Raw genomic sequence first — 18,204 nt, 5'->3', positions numbered from 1 at the left:
GCTTGAATAAGAACCAAGCTCATAGTTTCAAAATGACATTTCATGGAAGATTTGAGCAGAAGACATTCTGTGTTTGAACCAGAAATCCCAGAACACTGTCACTTAGATATTGTCAGTGCTAAAGAAGAGAAAGCCAGCACCAAGGTAGTATCTAATTAAGATGTCAAACCATTGCCTGGAATGACTCGCTTTTCTTACTCTGCTAGATGAAGTCTTCTTGGTGGTATTATTAATATTCCAGCAAAAGAATTGCTACATTAAAAGGCAGTGTAAATCCAAGCTTTAAGATGCAATAAACTCGCAAGAGACTAAGCCTCGGGGGTATTAACATGTTCTTTTGCAAATGAATAGCCAGATCTTGCTGGGCTCACTTCTCTTCCAATAAAATTTTAAATACAAGTCTTGAGGCTCTGAATGGCTGAACCAGTGAAGAAGTCAGTTCAGGTACTTGAGTATTTGAGTGCCTATTAGGTGCATACCTCGGAATACTGAGTAGAAGTCCAGTACAGAGGAGAAGACGTTGCCTGGCCCTCAGAGGTTTACAGCCTTTATTAGTGTCCTAGTGTTGCAGTAACAAATTATCACAAATTCCATGGCTTAAATCCATGGAAATTTCTCTCTCATGATTCTGGAAGCCATATGTCCAAGCTCAAGGTATTGACAGGGCCATGCTCCCTTCGCAGGCTCCGGGGGAGAATCTACACCTTGTCTCTTCTAGCTTGGGGTGGCTGCTGGCATTTCTTGCACTGTGGCCCAATCACTCTAATCTCTGCCACCATCTTCACATCACCTCCTGCTCTGCTCCATGGGGATGATCTTCTGCCTCTTTCTTAGAAGGACATTTACAATTGGATTTAGGGTTACCCAGATAACCCAAGACAATCACCTCACGCCAAGATCCTTAACTTAATCACATCTGCAAAGACCATTTTTTTCTATGGTGATATTTACACATTGCAGATATTAGGACCTATCTGTTTGGGAGGCAGGACTCCCAGCCATCAAACTGAAGTGACCAAAAACCAAGCAAAGCAGCATTAAGAGGTGGTAAACTGGGTGGCATCAGCAAACTTTCTGCCTGAGTTCAGGGAATACGGTCCAGGCTGCCTGACTGGGATGGTTCTCCTGGGACTGGGTGAGGCTCTGCTTATCTTCTCTCAGATGCCCTCGGATGACTTTGTGAGCTTCTGAAGGGCTGCTCTCAGCTCTCCAGTATTATTATCCTGGCTGTTCTTAATGGTCTCTTGCTTGCCTCATCTTTATTCTACTGCACTCACTCCAAGTTTCCCACCCCGTCATAATGTGGTACAGTTCTTTTGTTGTCCTTTTTGTTTTTATTGTTGTTGTTTGCTTTAGGGTTAATCTTTTCACAGCTGTAGTGAGCAACCACCTTACATGACCTGAGGGACACAGAAAGGTTCCTGTTGCCCCAAATGATTACCTTACGGGACATATCACAATGCCTAAAATTCCTCACATTTCTTCTCTGGACTTAAAGCCCACCATTTCAATTCAAATATTATTTTGTAGTGATTACACATTAAACCGTGGACTTACTGAATCTTCACGAAAGAAACCTTTAGATTCATTATTTCCAAAACATATATTTGTCAAAAGATTAGTTCTGTGGTGTTTTGTTAATGAATGTTCTCTGAGTATTAAAAAAACTAAAACAAAATAAAAAATCAGAGGGGGCATGATTCCATATTCAAAAAAGAAGTGAAACTCTAACCACTGGACACCTCAGTGTGTTTAGAGGGCCTGCCGAGCCTCCAAAAAGGGCTTCACAGTGTGTAGAGTTCTCCAAACATATTCAGACACAGATGCCTCTTTTGCTCTTAAGCTACATGATGGCAGGAACCATGTCCATTTTTGCTCGATTTTGTATCTCCAGCATCTGGTCCAGTCCTTACATGTGGATGGTATGGTGGATGCAAGGTGGATGGATGGATGGAAGGAACAACATCTTCAGAGATTCAATGGCTCTGGATGATCAAGAAAAGGAAAGAGGACAAAGAGAAAGAGACAAATTGGCAAAAGGAGAAAAGGAGGTTGAAAAAATGGGAAGAGCAGACAGTAGCAGTCAAATTTCCCCTAAGTGACAATTTTGCTCAAAGTCAATTTTGAGCAGGGAGTTGATACTGAGACTATTTGCAGATCCCTATGCTACACCTTTGCTGGAGAGGCAAGCAACAGATTGAATGTTTGTGTCTCTCCAAAAAAGTATACATAGAAACCCCAGTCTCCAATGTGATGGTATTTGGAGGTGAGGCCTTTGGGAGGTAATTGGATTTGAATGGGTGGAGGCCCCACGATGAGACTGGTACTGTTGTAAGGAGATGAAGAGCCCAGAGATCTCTCTCCACCAAGTGAGGATACAGCAAGAAGGCAGTTGCCGGCAAAACAGGAAGAGGGCCCTTACCAGACACCGAATGTGCCCACACCATGATATTGAACTTGCCCGCCTCCAGAACTGTGAGAAATAAACGTCTGATATTTAAGCCACACGGTCTGCAGTATTTTGTTACAGCAACCCAAGCAACAGACAGCACAGCGCTGTGTGTTGACCCAGACACACCTGGGTCCAACTCCCAGCTCTACCGCTAATAGCTTCCATTTCCTCACTTGCAAGATGTGGATAACAATGCCTCACTTATGAGGTGGTTGACAGGTTTAGAGGAATCATTTCCCTAAAGACCATCATATAGTCATCTCTGAAGAGTTCCTTCCAGTCTACACTTTTATCTCCCAAGGGCCTTGCAAAGTGCTTCATATAAGCACATGACTTAGGAATATTACTTAATTGATGTACTGTTTCCTATATTAGTTTCTTTCCTTCCTCCTTCTCTCCCTCCCTCTCTTCCTTTTTTTTTCCTTTTATCCTCCTGTTTCAACTGGGTGAAATACAGCCACATAGTTCAAAATTCAAATGATATACAAGAATATACCATGAAAATAAATTATCCTTCCTTCCACTGGACCCAGGCATCTAATTCTCCTTTCTGAAGCATCCAGTTTTACTAGCAACAGAGTTTCAGTCAACAGCTGCTTGTAAATTAAGCTCAGAATTAAATACTGCTCATTCTGGGTAAATGAGTAAATGAAAACAAAATGCCCTACTCTTACTCATCACTTCAGAAGGTCTTCCAGCAAGGCTAACCTGTTTCAGCTAGTTTGTTACAATTCCTTGTGTGGATTCATCAAATAGTCTGGTTAATAAAGGACCACGACATATAGGATTCCTCCATCACCAGTTTTCAAAGACTCAGAACGCTCGGATACATTTGACATAGAAATGGTACTTAGCACAGCTTAATTCTTTTTAGATGATTGAGAGGCTCTGTATTTCACCACACTTTGGAGATGTCATTTTTGGTCTATGAATCAGTGCAACACCTTGGGAAAAGGCAAAAGTGATAGCAAATAGACAGTTCTGATTTGGAAAATATGCTAGATTACTTTTTTTTTTTAAGCAGAATATTAGGACCCAATAAGAACAGGAGTTAGAGCCTGAGATGACCAGGGTTGGCCAGGAGCCACTGAAATTGACCAGCCCTGAGGACTGAGGTCTAATGGAGGTGGGAACCAAGGACAAGAAGCAGTGGCAGGATAGGACCAGGCAGAGTTAAGGCCAGTGACAAAACCACTGAGGAGCACAAATGGCCAGGATATGCAAAGACAAACGATTTGAATCTGTGCACAAGTCATGGAATTTGCATAAGAAAGTTGAATCAGCAGGTGAGTAAGAATTAAACTTCATGCAGAGCCAGGAGTCAGAGAGTAAGATGGGAGTCACAAGATGTTCAGAATCTGTGCCCCTTTTCTGGGCACCTGGATTCCCCTCTATGTTCCAAAGGTGATCTGACTATCAAGCCAGAGTTAGCCAAACCCATCCCTGGCTCTGGAAGCCTCAGAATGCACACCCTGTGGGAACTCAGGAGGCCACTCCACACAGCAAGGATTTGGCAGTAGAATAACGATAACGTAATGCTTCTTGACCTTGCTTGCTTGCATCTCAAGTATATTCTTACAGCCATTTGGCTAAAAGCCTACGCAATATATTTAGGTATACTAATATAATCATTAAAGTCAAATGAGAATTTGGAATTTGGCTGCAGAGTCAGGCAGAATTTAACAGAAAGTTTTGAAGAAAAAACATTCCAGGAACTTTCACCTGCATTCCCCACTGAGACAAAAGCTGAAAATGTATCATGATAGAACCATGGTTTATTTATCCCAAAGACAAAATGAAAACAAGTGCCTTTTATTTATTCTTTTAACTATACTAACCTGCAGAATACAAAAGAAGCTGGAAACATGGGCTAGTAATTTTTTGTTATTACCTTCCCTTTATTCTAATCACTGAGGTCAAATACAGTAGGAAGTGTTCCAGCAGGGTTGATATATATATTTAATTAATTGTGCCACCCCCTAATGGGCTGTCATTCTTCACTGATCCACCATTTGGAGCTAGCATCCTGGATGTGCTAATACTGTGAGATTTTTCCAGAGGAAGGATGCAGACAGGAAGGGACAGCCCTCCAGAAAGTCAACTTGAGGTGAGGGCTAACTAGAATGAAAGGTGGAAACATGGGGTCACCACACAAAGTGAGAGTCAAGAACTGCCCAGCTTTGTCTGCTCCGAGTTTGGGGATAACCTCTTTCTTCTGCATCTTACTTGCATCCCAATGAAAGGATTGAAAGGGGCTCAGTTGTGCACTCTAATAACCCAGCCCGCTCACGGTAATACCTAAGGGTTCACCCTTCAATCCAAACAGGAGCCATGAAGACGTAAGTCCTGGCCAAAATGAGCCTTAGGGACACAAAATGAGGGCCATAAAAAGTGTGGGCAACAGAACTTCTGGTGTGGAGTGTCGAGGGAGGTTCAAGATCTCTTCTTCCTTCCACTGTTGAAAAGCCCCTGCTTTTCAGGAAGTCTCCCAAAGAAAGACACCCACAACCCTTGAGCAGGCTTTTCCTCCACCTGCAGCCCAAAGTTTTACGCTTGTTTTCCTGTCCCTAGAGCTTCCTTATGCCACTAACTGTGTAAATGTGTACAGGACAGAATTTTACCACCCGCTAGATTCTCTAATTGTTTAATACATTCTGCAGGGTCTAATCCATCACATCCTTAAAGCCGTTGGTCCATTTATCTTTGCATTTTGAAAATCAGGCCAGCATATACTTATGCTCTTTAATGGTGAAATTTAAACGCGAGTACAATAAAATATAGAAATTGTATACCAATCTCCCCCAAAAAAGATTCCCATACCATGGAAAGGCCAACATCAAACAGGGCATCTACCCAGACCCATGAGAAAGGAAGCAAAGCACCTCCCACTGGGCCCAGTTTTGCTCTAGACTTTTAGAGACGTCCCTTCCCCCCACGAGGGCTATACGATCCAGAAGGCTAGTAAGGCCAGTCCCAGGGACAAGGGAAAGAAGGATGGACGAGGTAGCTTAGGTCCACCTCCGGCCTAGGCCCCAAGAAGGGGCCCCAGGGCCTCATCACAGTCCAGAACAGCTGCTTGCCGCAGCAGACAACCCAAGAATAGGAGCTAGGGCTTTGGATAAAGAGTGTGTCACCGCACAGAGTCCCTTTTCACATATGTATGGAGAGAGAGAGACCGGAGGCCAAGGACAAAGCAAGGTGAAGTCACGGGGAGGTCCTCTACTCAGGGTTTTCAATTCAGGAATTGTAAGCCTGCCCACAGCTCTTCCTTGGACATCCTCCTTGAAGAAGAAATGAAACGAAAAGATTCAAAATCCATTTTTCTTTGGCTACAGAAAGAGGATTCTATGAATACTGTTACATATCACCTTTGATACGTCATTTGCAAAATCCAGAACATTGCAAATAATATTCATTATTTATATAGTCCATTAAAAATAAGGTATAAAAAATGCATTACAAATAATGACACCATCCCATTAAAATCTGACAAGTAAAACTGTTGAACATCGACTAATTTCACCAGCTTGCCGGCTTCTCACCTGCTACTTGCAACACAATCTCTCAGGGATTTAAAAACACCAGCAGAGCGGACCGTCCTCTTTTTAAGCCTGATTAAATGTTTGGGTCTCAAAAGATATTTGCAGAACTTGCAGGATAAGAGCAAATCATATCAACATAAAACTAGAAAAATTATCAGGTTCAGCAGAGCCTCTCAAAGGGATATTCTTTCTTGTCTTTATTCACACGGCTGGTCCCAAATTAACAGATTTGTGCTATTCCATTTGCCAGTTTGGTTACTTGGGCCAGATACTTCTAAGAACCCCAATTTCTTCACCTGGAAAATGAGACTGTCACTAACATCTACTACCTTGGGATTGGAGTGGGACTCAAATAAGAGGATGTGAAAGATTGCTGCACAAATGTCTGAGGTTTCTGCAATGGTTATTACTTCTCTGAAAAATAGAGTACTGAACTATGACTTTTTAGATGTATGCTTTACACCCACTCAGACCAATAATTAAGAAACTTAAATTTCCCTTCTTGGCTTTCTCCATCTCTAGAATGAAATTACTCCTTATAAGAGAATTACTGGTTTTGTCTGGAGTTTTTAAAGTCACTGTATAATTCAAATTGTTAGTATTAAAGCTACAGTACAAAAGTTGAGGTATCATGGTCTACAGAGGTACCTAATCTAAGATTTGGAGAAAGGGATGAAAAGAATTTTAAGAGCAGGAGTGTCACAGAAATCAATTTCAAACATAATTTTCCCCCACAATTACCTATAGTTGCCAAAATTATTAGAATTACTTACTGATGCATTCTAATTACCAAATTTTCTGCATCAGATGTTCTGGGACTTTCAAGTACGAATCACTTGAAACTCTATCATTCAACTGGCCCATGTGTTCTGGATTTTGTCCCACAGAGTAGCATCAATCTCCTAGACATAAAGCAGGTTTTTATCTGTCCAATGAATGACATACCTCCCAATAAATGATACATTTAAAAGAGTTAACAAAACTATAGGACTATGAAAGTGTAGTCTTGTGTGGGGTGTTTTTTTTTCTATCCAAGTTCAAATAATTTTTTTCAAGTTGCCACCAAATTGTCCAACACTTAACACAGTCTAAATATCTTCCTGTATCTTAAGGATGAAGACAGGATTTGGTGGCTGTTAGCTTACCCTTAACCAAGATTATTAAAAAAAAAAAAAAAAAAAAAAAAACTTACTAGGATGCCAAAAAAGTTACATGTGCTTCAGAGGAAAGGAATGCATCCGCCCACAGGGTCAGCCGCCAAGGCTACGCTCATTCTGCTATTAGTTTGGGCAGGTTAATGTCCACAAATTCTCCACATGATAAACAGAGAATAACCTGAATTCCAACAGAATGGACTATTTCTGTTTGAGTTTGTGGCTACTGTTTAAATGGTAATTGTCATATAAACACAGCAGTTGGCCCTACTTTGTACGTTTACATCAGTAATACATCCTCAGCCTGACACACAAGGTTACCTAGGTACGAGCCATCCCCCTTCAATTTTGTTCTGACACTGTGCACTGATACACATCAGGGGCCCCTTCGCAGGCCCTGGGTGCTAGTTGATCAGTCTGAACTTCTCAGAGCAAACACATTCCCCTTGTTAATGACTAGTTTTCACCAAGGCCTTCTTTAGTTACCCTGGGAATGCTTCTCAAGGACTTTGAAAGTTTTTCTCCCTCCTTAAAAGATATAAAGGATCAAGATATGGAGAGCCTGGAACCCTCCTACATTACCAGTGGAACCCTCAAACCTGCCAAGTGCTGTCACCACTTTGGAAAACAGTTTGGCAGTTTCACAAAAAGTGTAATACAAATTTACCAAGCAATACAGCAATGCAACTCCTACACATCTACACAAAAGAAATGAAAACAGGTGTCCACACAAAAACTTATGCATAAATGTTCCTAGCAGCATTATTCATGATAGCTAAAAAATGGAAACAACCCACAGGCCCTGCATCTGATGGACAGAAATATGCAGTCTAACCATACAATAAAACATAGAAAAAAAATAAAGCACTGATACATACTACAATACGGAGGAACTTCAGAAACTTTAGGGTAAGCAAAAGAAGCCAGACAAAAAGACCACTATTGTATAATTCCATTTATGAAATTTTCCAGAAAAGGCAAACTTTTACATTACTGGTTGCCTAAGATCAGGAGGTGAGAACAGAAACTGACTGTAAATGGGCACAGAGGTGATAAAAGTTCTAAAAATGGTGCACATGGTTGCACAACTCTGTACATTTACCAAAAAAACCCACACCATATATACATGGATTCAGTTCTTCCTATCTTGGGTTCCCAAGTGGGACCATGATGGCTGAAGCTGCAGCAGCTCTCAGGACCAGAAGAAGAAAGCCAGGTAACCAGGAACCACGCGTGACACTGCTGAGCTGCCAAGTCTTGAAATAGCCCTTAATCACATTTATTTAAGGTGAAACCAAAACATAAAATAAAACAAAAAGTCTTCCCTTTTTAAGCTACTGTTAGTTAAGTATTTCTTATTTGAAGCCAAAAGCATCCTGATTGATATAGACTAAAAATATAGTCACCAGACCTTCTTTAGCAGGATATGATTCACAATATACATTTAATTTTGAAGGAAGAATAAAATTTTGAAAATATACATGCTACAGACTGGATGTTTGTATCCCCTCAAAATTCATATGCTGAAACCTAAAAATATCAACATTACAGTATTTGGACGTGGAGGGCTTGGGTAGTGATTATGTCATGAGAGTGCAGCCCTCATGAATGGGATTAGTGTCCTTATAAAAGTTCCCAGAGAGCTCCCCTGCCCCTCCCACCATGTGAGGATACAGCAAGAAGACAGCACCCATGACCCAGGAAGCCAGCCCCCCCCAGACACAGCACCTTGGTCTCGGACTGCTCAGCCTCCAGAACTGTTAGAAATAAACCTCTGTTGTATATAAGCCACCCAGCCTCCGGAACTTAGTTACAGCAGTTACCAAACTGACTAAGGCAATGCATTTGTGGTGATGTATATACATTCAGGCACTTGTAACTAGGTTGCATATAACCACCTTATATGACAGGAGATACATTTAAGATGGCACCTGGTAGCTGTTTTATTAAAACCGTATTTCAATCCAAGCTTGAACTAGTACTTGATATATTCCAGCCTATCTCTCATCCACCCTCTTTCATGTTCAGCATGAATCAAATGCCTTCAGCATCCCAAATACATTCCAGTTATCATCCCATGTTTCACACCTCCATATTTTTTGCACATCATATTTTCCAAGCCTAGAATTTTCTTCCCTTTGACTACATGTTAAAATGCCATGCATCTTTTAAATCCCAACTTGGGAAAGTCTTCCCTGATCCCAAAAGATAATCACTCCCTGCTCTGATTTAATTATATATCTTGTATACACTGCTATTACCACCTTTATCACATTGTACTGGCTTTTGTTTTTATCATTTATATCTCCCCTATTATGAATGGCAAAGGGTGTGAAGTTTAGAAGAACCAGCTCTATCTTATATTTGGGTGACTTAGGACAAATTACTTTACTTCTGTGTCTCAATTTCTTTTTCTGTAATATAAACATAGATATTATCATCCCATCTCTCTTAAGCTACTATGAGATTTTAACATGTGAAAGCATTTTATCAATTATAAAGTACTGACAAATTTTAGTTAGACTAGATATGATTTTTTAAAGATATGAAATGGAGCACACCAATTAGGAAGATGTGATCTTTCACCATTTACCAAAACAGCTCTAGCCAGGACTATCCAGGAGCACTGACCTCCCAAATGCCTAACCCCAGAGGTCTATTTCTGATTGTCATCTTACTTAGTCTATCAGCAGATGATCTTGCCTTCTTCCTGGAGACACTTTCTTCACTGGGCTTCAACCTTAGTGGCAGCCCCTTCTCATCTTCTTCTCTTCTCTTTGTGGAGGGCCCCAATGCTCAGTATCTAGACCTCCTTCTTTTCCATACCCACTCTCTTGATGATCTCATCCAGTCTCATGGCTTTAAATAGCATTTAATTTCTTCCAACTCACAAATTTGTATCTGGACACTTCTTCCCTGAAAACCAGACTTCTGTATCAAATTGCCTAGATGCTTTAAAAGTATCTTCATCTGAATGTTCACAAACTGAGCTCCTATAGTCTCCCCCTCCCCCAAGCCTATATTTCATCTCAGTTAATGGACATTGGGTCCATGCAGGTGCTCAGGTCAAAAAAAAAATCTCGCAATCATAGTTAACTCCTCTCTTTCTCTCATACTTCTTATCCAATCCACCAGAAAAGCCTCCCACCAACCTGTCTTCAGAATTCAATCCCTTCTCTCTACATCCAGGCTAATTTTACCCTCATGCAGGTTGCCACCATCTCTCACTTGATACCCAAAATAGTTTCCTAAATGGTCTCCCTGTTTCTGCTCTTGCCCATCTTTGATCTGGTGTCAACTCACCAGCCAGAGTCCTTCTGTTACAACATTACTTCTATCAGGTCAGTCATTGTTTGAACCCCTTCAGTGGCACTCCATCTCCCTCAGTGTGAAATCACAATGGTCTTTAAGGATCCATGTGATCTGCTCACCATACTCCTGTTTCCTCTCTGATCTCATCTCCTACCACCATCCCCTCTGTGCACACCACTCCAGCCACCACACCCTCCTTGCTTTCCGACATCTGCCATGCCTCTGCCTGAATGCTTTTCTACCTGATATCATGGAGCTCATTTCTTCACTCCCTTCGTAGCATTCCTCAAATGTCCCCTTCTCCATGAGGTCAGTCCTGGCCATCCCACTGAAAATTGTAACTCCTTTTCCTGGTTTATTTTTCTCAATAGTAGTTGTCACTTTTCAATATATATTTTTCTGTCACTTGTAAAAGCTCCAAGAGTACAAGGATTTTTATTTCTTTTGTATCCAGAGTTTAGAGCAATGCCTGACACACAAAAGCCACATGACTTTTAAAAAAATGAATGAGGAAAGAATGAATCAACAAAGTAGACTTCACAGATTCATGATAAATACATTTCTAAACACCTGTATCTTCAACAATAATAGGTAGAAATACCACTAAAGTTCTTAGAAATGACCGACACTTAAAAATCAGTAAATTTGAGGCCATAAAGAAGAAATCAAAGTAAATTTGGGAACACTTAATGTTCCTAAAGAAACTTATAGCAAATAAGCAGAAATGGTACTCAAAGTATAAGAAAACATCTGGTTAATCACCTCTATACTTATTATAAAGTTCCAAGTTAAATAAATGATTTTTATTTCCTTATAAGATACTTATTATGTATTGTAGTTATCATTTTAGAAGGCACAGATGAAAGTTTAGATTTTCTTCCTATGTAAGTTTCTTGTGAATACCTTGGCAGATGGTTCTGGTTTCAATAATTCAAAGTAATCCATGTCAACGAAAATTTTAAATAACCAAGGCTATAAAATTTGATACATGTAGAAAAATTAAGTATATTTGGTTATAATTTAAGAATCAACATCATATAGAAAAACTTCAAGGAATTTATCATTTTAAACACTATAATTACAAATTACCATATTAGTAGTTGCTATCCTAAAGATACATAACTGGCTGATTAAAATAAATGTTGTCCACAAACAGAAAGTTTGAATACATCAGGAAAAAAAAAACTTTTCCCATTTTAATATTGATTTATCGCATATTTTTCTTTTCAATGCTATCACTTCTAGGCAACTATCTGCTGGTAAATTACAAATGAGAAGGAGCAATACTTCAAATTCTCATCAGAAACTTCCTAAGGGCAAATGAATATCATCTTCCTCAAACTAATCATCGCTCACAGATGACAATGTATTTTACTAAATTACAGATCTAGAAAATGAAAATCCAAGACTTTAAACTTCATTTCACAATGATACGCTATTCTTCTAAGTGCTGTTTATACTGTGAGGTTTTTTTATTTAAATAAAGACCATTCTCTAAAAACTAATATCAGAAAATGTGTTCCAGTTCTTGATTGATTTCCTCATCAAGAAATCACTGAACCATCACTTTATATCACAGGGAAAAGTGAATGAACAAAACTTTTAAAACTATACCTAAGTCTACTCATAATTGACAACACTGAAAATATAGAGTATTTGTATCAGTCGATTCTAGAAACTTGCACTTATCTCAGTTTACAGAAATTTCTGTAAAGAAAAGGTCAGACCACACATTACAAGAGGAAACCATGACCTTTGGCAACAGGCTGACCCGTAGAAATACTTAGTAAGTGTTTGTTGAAGTGAATTAATTCACAGTTAACTGGATAAAAGAGTTTAATAGAACATATTTTGGTAGAAAAAAAGAACATATCCAAACATGTGAAAACTTCTATCCAAACTGACTTTGAATACGTCAGTGAATACTTTTGGTTAACGTGGCTTGAAACTTTCAAGGCAGTCAACAAAGAAAGTTGGAATTATCAAAACATCACTGATTCATTGTGAAAGGTAATAGTAGCTTTTATTATATTTCAACATATTTACAAATGCTGAGCCATCTGCTAAGTTTTTCCTTATATATATGGTTTTTAAAAATATATTCCCCACAACAACCCCATGGGATACGTGTGATGACTGCCTATTTACAAATGAGAAAAGTGAGACCCCAGGAAGTCAAGAAACCTGGCCAAGGTTATCACGATGAGGAGTCACCTGAACTGGGATTCAAAACTGGGATGAAACTCTGTTTCGTTCCAAAGTCTGTTTCTAAACCTCTGAGCCCAACTCTGGGTAGCCCTTAGAACAGATTCAAACATATTTATGTCAGACATTTGTAGGTAAAATGTTTGTTGGGAAATAATACTGTACTCTACACCCTCCAAAAAATACTCCAGCAGATAAACTTTTGTTGAAAACATTTCAGGAAATCTGACATCTACATACAACACACTTTGCTGAAAGTGTACTACACAGGAATTTTAAAGCCTGTTTCCTGAACGAATATTCCCCGAGCTAAGCAGTCATGCAAAATAATCATTATTCATACACACAAAGTTTTCCATGTCTGTAACTCTATTATTCAATAATTTAAAAATGAACTTTTCAAGAGAGGATGCTCCTTAGTTATAAGAGCAATAAAAAAAAATCACAAAATCCTAAAGCTAAAAGATTTCTTCAAGTTTCTTTAACCTAACCTTTACTTTATAGATGATAAAGTCCAGGAAGGTTAAGTAGCTTGTCCAAGTTTCCACAACTAGAAAGAAGCAAATCATGATAGTTTGCACATATAGCAGGATAAAAATATTTCCAATTCCCAACTGTCTTTTTTGAGCACACCTTAACACTTCTCAATTACAGTAATATAGCAATGATAGTCTTCAACTGTAACATTTAAAACTACTTGAACTTGAGTCATTTTGAGGACCAAATCCTACAACTTGAATCATTTCAAAGCAACCTGTTCTAAACAAAGAAAACTCTCACTTTCCATGACAAACAATTGCTAACCAAGGAAAGTAAATACTGTATCAAAATACTTTTTAAATTACCAGGTATTTATGTGAACTTTTAACTGCTCTCTCACAGAGATGATCAACAATGAATTGTAAGACGTAAAAGAAGGAATATATGACTCTTAATGACCACTATAAACACTCCATGTTTACCATAAAGACTAAACAAATGTGCAGCCTCTGCTGTTATCACATAGTGAAGTTTTCATTCTCATAGAACTTAGTGTACTTTATATTGACTCCCAGCTATAAGGAATTCATTTCTTTCTGGCCACTTTTGGATTCTGTTTACCAAAGTGAAATGTCAAAAGTGAAAAATCTAATGAAAACCACAAAAGTTCTGCTAATATAGAAACATTCACTGTGATATTTAAAAACAAAATCAATCATAAATAAAATAGGACATTTGCTTAACAGACCCGTCATTGTTACATAACTTTCCTTAGTGACCATATAAATCTACATTCATTATATGGGATAATGTTGAAGAAGACATTGTAAAATTAATAAAAATTTCCTTAGACATACCCACACATTATCATTCCACATGAAAATGAACATACAAAAACCAGTTCAAAACAAGGAAATCCAAAGTCATAAATCACTTTGATCAGGCAGCAGCTCAAACTAACTGGACAATTCTCTGATGGCATAAGTACCAGCCCCAAAAAAGAAGTGCTTGTAGAGTATTTAAAAAGCAACATACCTTCTCAAGGTGGTGAATGCCCAGTGATCAAACTGCAGTAATCCACATAAGGAAGGCATCATCAAAAATCCCAACATTTTAACTTTTAAGTAACTCCAAAGTAAGAAGTTTGACAACTTTTGATCCATAAATGACTTGTCGTATTGGTGCTTCCATAATGTTCACTGATAGAAAGATCCAGTAAGAACAATGCAGAATGGAGGAGGTCAATGCACTCATGATGCTTCCTAGATGTTGACAATAGTCATCACACCTATACAATTGAAATTAATTAATGTTAGCTTCCATGTCATTTGACAAACTCAGTTGTTTTTTTTTAGGTAACCATCGCATTAATATATTTCTTCCTTTGACATGAAAACTCAAAACTACATAAAGTTCTGGCAGTTGAATCATTTCTGGCTGTAAGTTCTAAATAACGGATACTACTATACAAAATCATAACTTTAAAAAGTTCAAGTAGACTGTGTCTGGCTGTACCATTTGATGTTTCATCTGTCCTGTCAAACTCTAAAGGCGGGGGAGAAAGGCAAAAGGTATGAGGAAAGCTTCTAGCTCGGGAATGGGCATAGGAGAGGACAGTGGTGATAAATTACCTTGGTATTTAAACCGATCCCACAAAACATACCTGAAGATAATGACCTAAATTAGCATCATTTAATTGAAGAACCCTGTTCCACACCTTCCTAATTAAACATAGCTAGAACATACTACGTCTTTCTACTTTCAACAAACTCTCAGCTTCTGTCCCTAAATGTCTTTCTGTGAACCAAGTGACTGGGCGGATAAACAACTTTTGTGATAAAGTAGAAAAGCGCGCAAAGACATTTCCTATCAAGTGGAGATGTTTACTCGTGTTCGCCTCATCTGAGCAAGAACAAACCTAGAAACACTGCAAAGTGAAGCTACTTGGGAAACAAAGTTAGGGAGTCTTCCTTTTGCCTATAAACACGGAGGGAATTGCGCTGCCTCTCCAGCCCGCAGAAGCAGCAACAGCCATCCCTCTTTTGTGCGGGCGTGGCAGACAGAAACAAAAGGTTAAAACACAAAAGGCGGGGCGGACTGCTAGGTCTGAGGAGCTTCTGGCGCCCGCGTTCCCCTTTTTACACAAACACGTTTAAATGGGGCTGGGGTCGTGGGGCGCGTAAAGTGAGAGAGGTGATGATGGATCTTCAGGACCCAGGTTATTCTGGGTGGGTCGTGAAACTTAAAGGGGCAGACGGGATGGCCCACTCTTAACTAGCGGTCCAGGACCCATCCCTCCATCCCTGCATCTCTGACAGTCGGGAACCTGTGGCTTCTTCCTTCACCCTACCCCAGCCCCAAAGAAAACTTTCTGAACTCTTACCTGTTTGCTCCAACCCCCTTGACCACAAACACTAGAGTCCAGTGCCCCACCACTCAAACCTCTTCTGCATTCTATTGTTACAGCTTTGGGTAGCGTGCCTTGGATCAGCACAGCGCTCCGCAGACAGTTAAGTTATAAAATGGTGAGGAGATGACCCCCACCTCCATATCTCTGTCTTCTGCAAGAGCAAAGTCAGGGCCGGGGTCGGGGTGAGACCGGGCATGTCCCCATCCATTTCAGCACGCTTCCCTCCCGTCTGCACGCAGCTGGGAGAAAGCGAGGCGATGCCCTCTTGAGACACCCTTCCCCCATCCCCCCAGCTCCTCATAGAACAGGCACTTGAGAGAAATGCCCGCCTGGCTTTTGCCTATTAGAAATAAACAAATAAAACAATCTGCGCGAGTTCGTTAAAGAACAAAAGAGAAGGCAATGGGGGAAAGGAGGCACAACTTGGCCAAACTTCGCCACTGGACTGCTCCTCTGTTTTCCGAAGGGCGGGGAGCCGTGCGAGTTCAGGGGGAGAGAGGTAAACAAGAAAACAATCCCCACTCACCTTCTTCCCCACTTCATCGCACTTTTAAGAGACGTTTCCCTCGTTGCGGTCCGCGAGGCGCTCGGACACTTGGTGTGGCCTGACAGCGGAGAAAGTCGTCGCAGCAAAGTTGCGAGAGGGAGATACCCGGGCGTCCGGGGGAGTGGGGAGGAGAGAGTTTATCAGAGTTCCCCCTTTTGTTCCAAGTCCCGGAGCAGACAAAGAGGCGGCGAGCGGCGGCAGGTTTCTCCCTCTCACCCCTTCTTCCTCTCTCCCTCCCCTCCCTCCCCGCCCCCTCCCTCTCCCCGCATCTCCCGCCCGGCTCGGGAACCTCCGAGGCGAACCGGGGCTGCTCAGTCCCCAGCTCATCGCAACTCTGCCCCGACCCTCTCCTCCCACTACCTTGCTCGAAACTTTTCCCGGGAGGTGCCTATCCTGGTCTCCTCCACACCCGCCACTCTTTTACTGCCGCCCCCCTTCCCGACGCAAGTCTACGGGGGCGAGAGGGGGCGGAATCTCCAAAATCATTGTTTCCGGGAGATGCACCTCTTTGTTTGCACTTTCCGTGCCAATCAATGTGAGCAATCCACTTTGGCATCGAGTTTCTGTCAGTTCCTCATCCCAAGAGACAAAATGCGAAGGGTAAGGGGTCAACCCCAGAAGATAAAGGCGCTTACACAATCAGAGGTGGGGCGCACCCTAGGCTCTGCATCCTGGTTTCTCCGCTTGGCTCACCCCTTCCAACCAAAACACCAAAACAACTCAAAGGGCCTTCAAGAAGTGTTAGAAAACTCTCCCCTCTCCCGGCCACCCCCCACCCACCCATTTGTCCCTTGGGAGCGCCCTGTAATCCGCAAGACAAAGCCCAGCTCAGGGTCCCGCCAGGATCTCCACCCTTCGGGGCTACCTGTTGCTGCAGGCGCTGCGCAATTCGGTCTAGGGGCTCCAAGGGCGGATTCCCACCTCTAGCATCGCGCCCACCTCTCAGACCCCAAACTTCCCCTAACCTCAAACCGCGATGGCAAGGAGGCTTCTGGGTGACCGCGCTAGCTCTGACCCTGGAGTCAAGCGCTCCTCACCCGTTCCCTTCCCTACACCACTGCCTTGTCCTCGCTCCAAACATCTGATTCGGGGACCCCGACCGCCTCCCCATCCTCTACCCCCTGGAGAGGCAGAGCATCCTGTCTTTCGGTCTCCTCCCCCACTGCCTTGCCCCGAGCAAAATTGGTGTCTTGGACCAGGAACCGCTCAGGACCCTCCCCCAGGTCCTTTACCAGTCGTTCCCGACCTCCACAACTGGGGACCTCCAACCTCGTCTCGCCCATCCCTGGACCCTCATCCTAACTGCGAATCACAGCATTGGCTCTCTGAGTGACTCAGAGCAGCGCTAATTTTCCATCTAGGTTTCACTAGAATTGAAGAGGAGGAAAGCCGAGAGGTGGGGGAAATGGGAGAGAATGCGGACCCGCAATGGGAAGCAGTTTCTAGGGCAAAGGAAAAGACCCCAAACATTCCAAAGTAAACATCCACCCTCCAGGAGGTATCCGGCCCATTGCGCACCTTTACCTCCACCCTTTCTCCTTCCCCTTCCCAGACTTGGGATTTGGGTGTTGGTGAAGTTTGGGGGTAAAGGGATGAGGCAGAAGGAGACTTGGGAACTTGGGACCAGTGTCGGGGCTGGGTTAGAGGTGGGAGATGCCTAAGGGAGGAGGCGGGGGAAGGAGCGAAGAGCCCCTGCTGAGTCCGGAACGTCGCGGCTGGCTGTCCCTGTACTCGCCCGGCGACTCCTCGCCAGGTCTCTCCCCCGGAGCAGAACAAAGACGCCGCGAGGAGCGCTTCTGTCCTCGCCTCCCAGCTCCCGCACCCCGCCCTCTGCTTCGCCTGCACGAGCCCACGCCGCTCTCGGAAACTTTGCAACCAACTTCCCTCAGAGTTACCGCGCGCGGCGCAGCGAACAGAAGAAGCAACGGAGACAATCTTTATCTCGGGGCCAGAGATGCCGGACGAGAAGCACCACTCCACGCGCCGCGGGTCCCAGCCCGCGCGCAGGGCGACCCACGGTGCAAGGGCGAGAGTAGCCCATGCCCGGCTCCCTTAAGAGAAGGAAACGCGTTTCTTTAATAGTTTGGATGTGTGCACTGCTG

General features: G+C 42.1%; 1 pseudogene; it reads right to left on the bottom strand.

Annotated features, from left to right (window-relative positions):
- Nucleotides 1-16,865, bottom strand: part of LOC102518753 — a 57,718-nt pseudogene extending 40,853 nt beyond the window's left edge.
- Between the last annotated feature and the right edge of the window lie 1,339 nt (nucleotides 16,866-18,204).

Source organism: Camelus ferus, chromosome 20, assembly GCF_009834535.1.
Source record: "Camelus ferus isolate YT-003-E chromosome 20, BCGSAC_Cfer_1.0, whole genome shotgun sequence".
In the NCBI taxonomy this organism is placed as follows: Eukaryota; Metazoa; Chordata; class Mammalia; order Artiodactyla; family Camelidae; genus Camelus; species Camelus ferus.
This window is presented reverse-complemented; position numbering and strand designations above follow the sequence as displayed.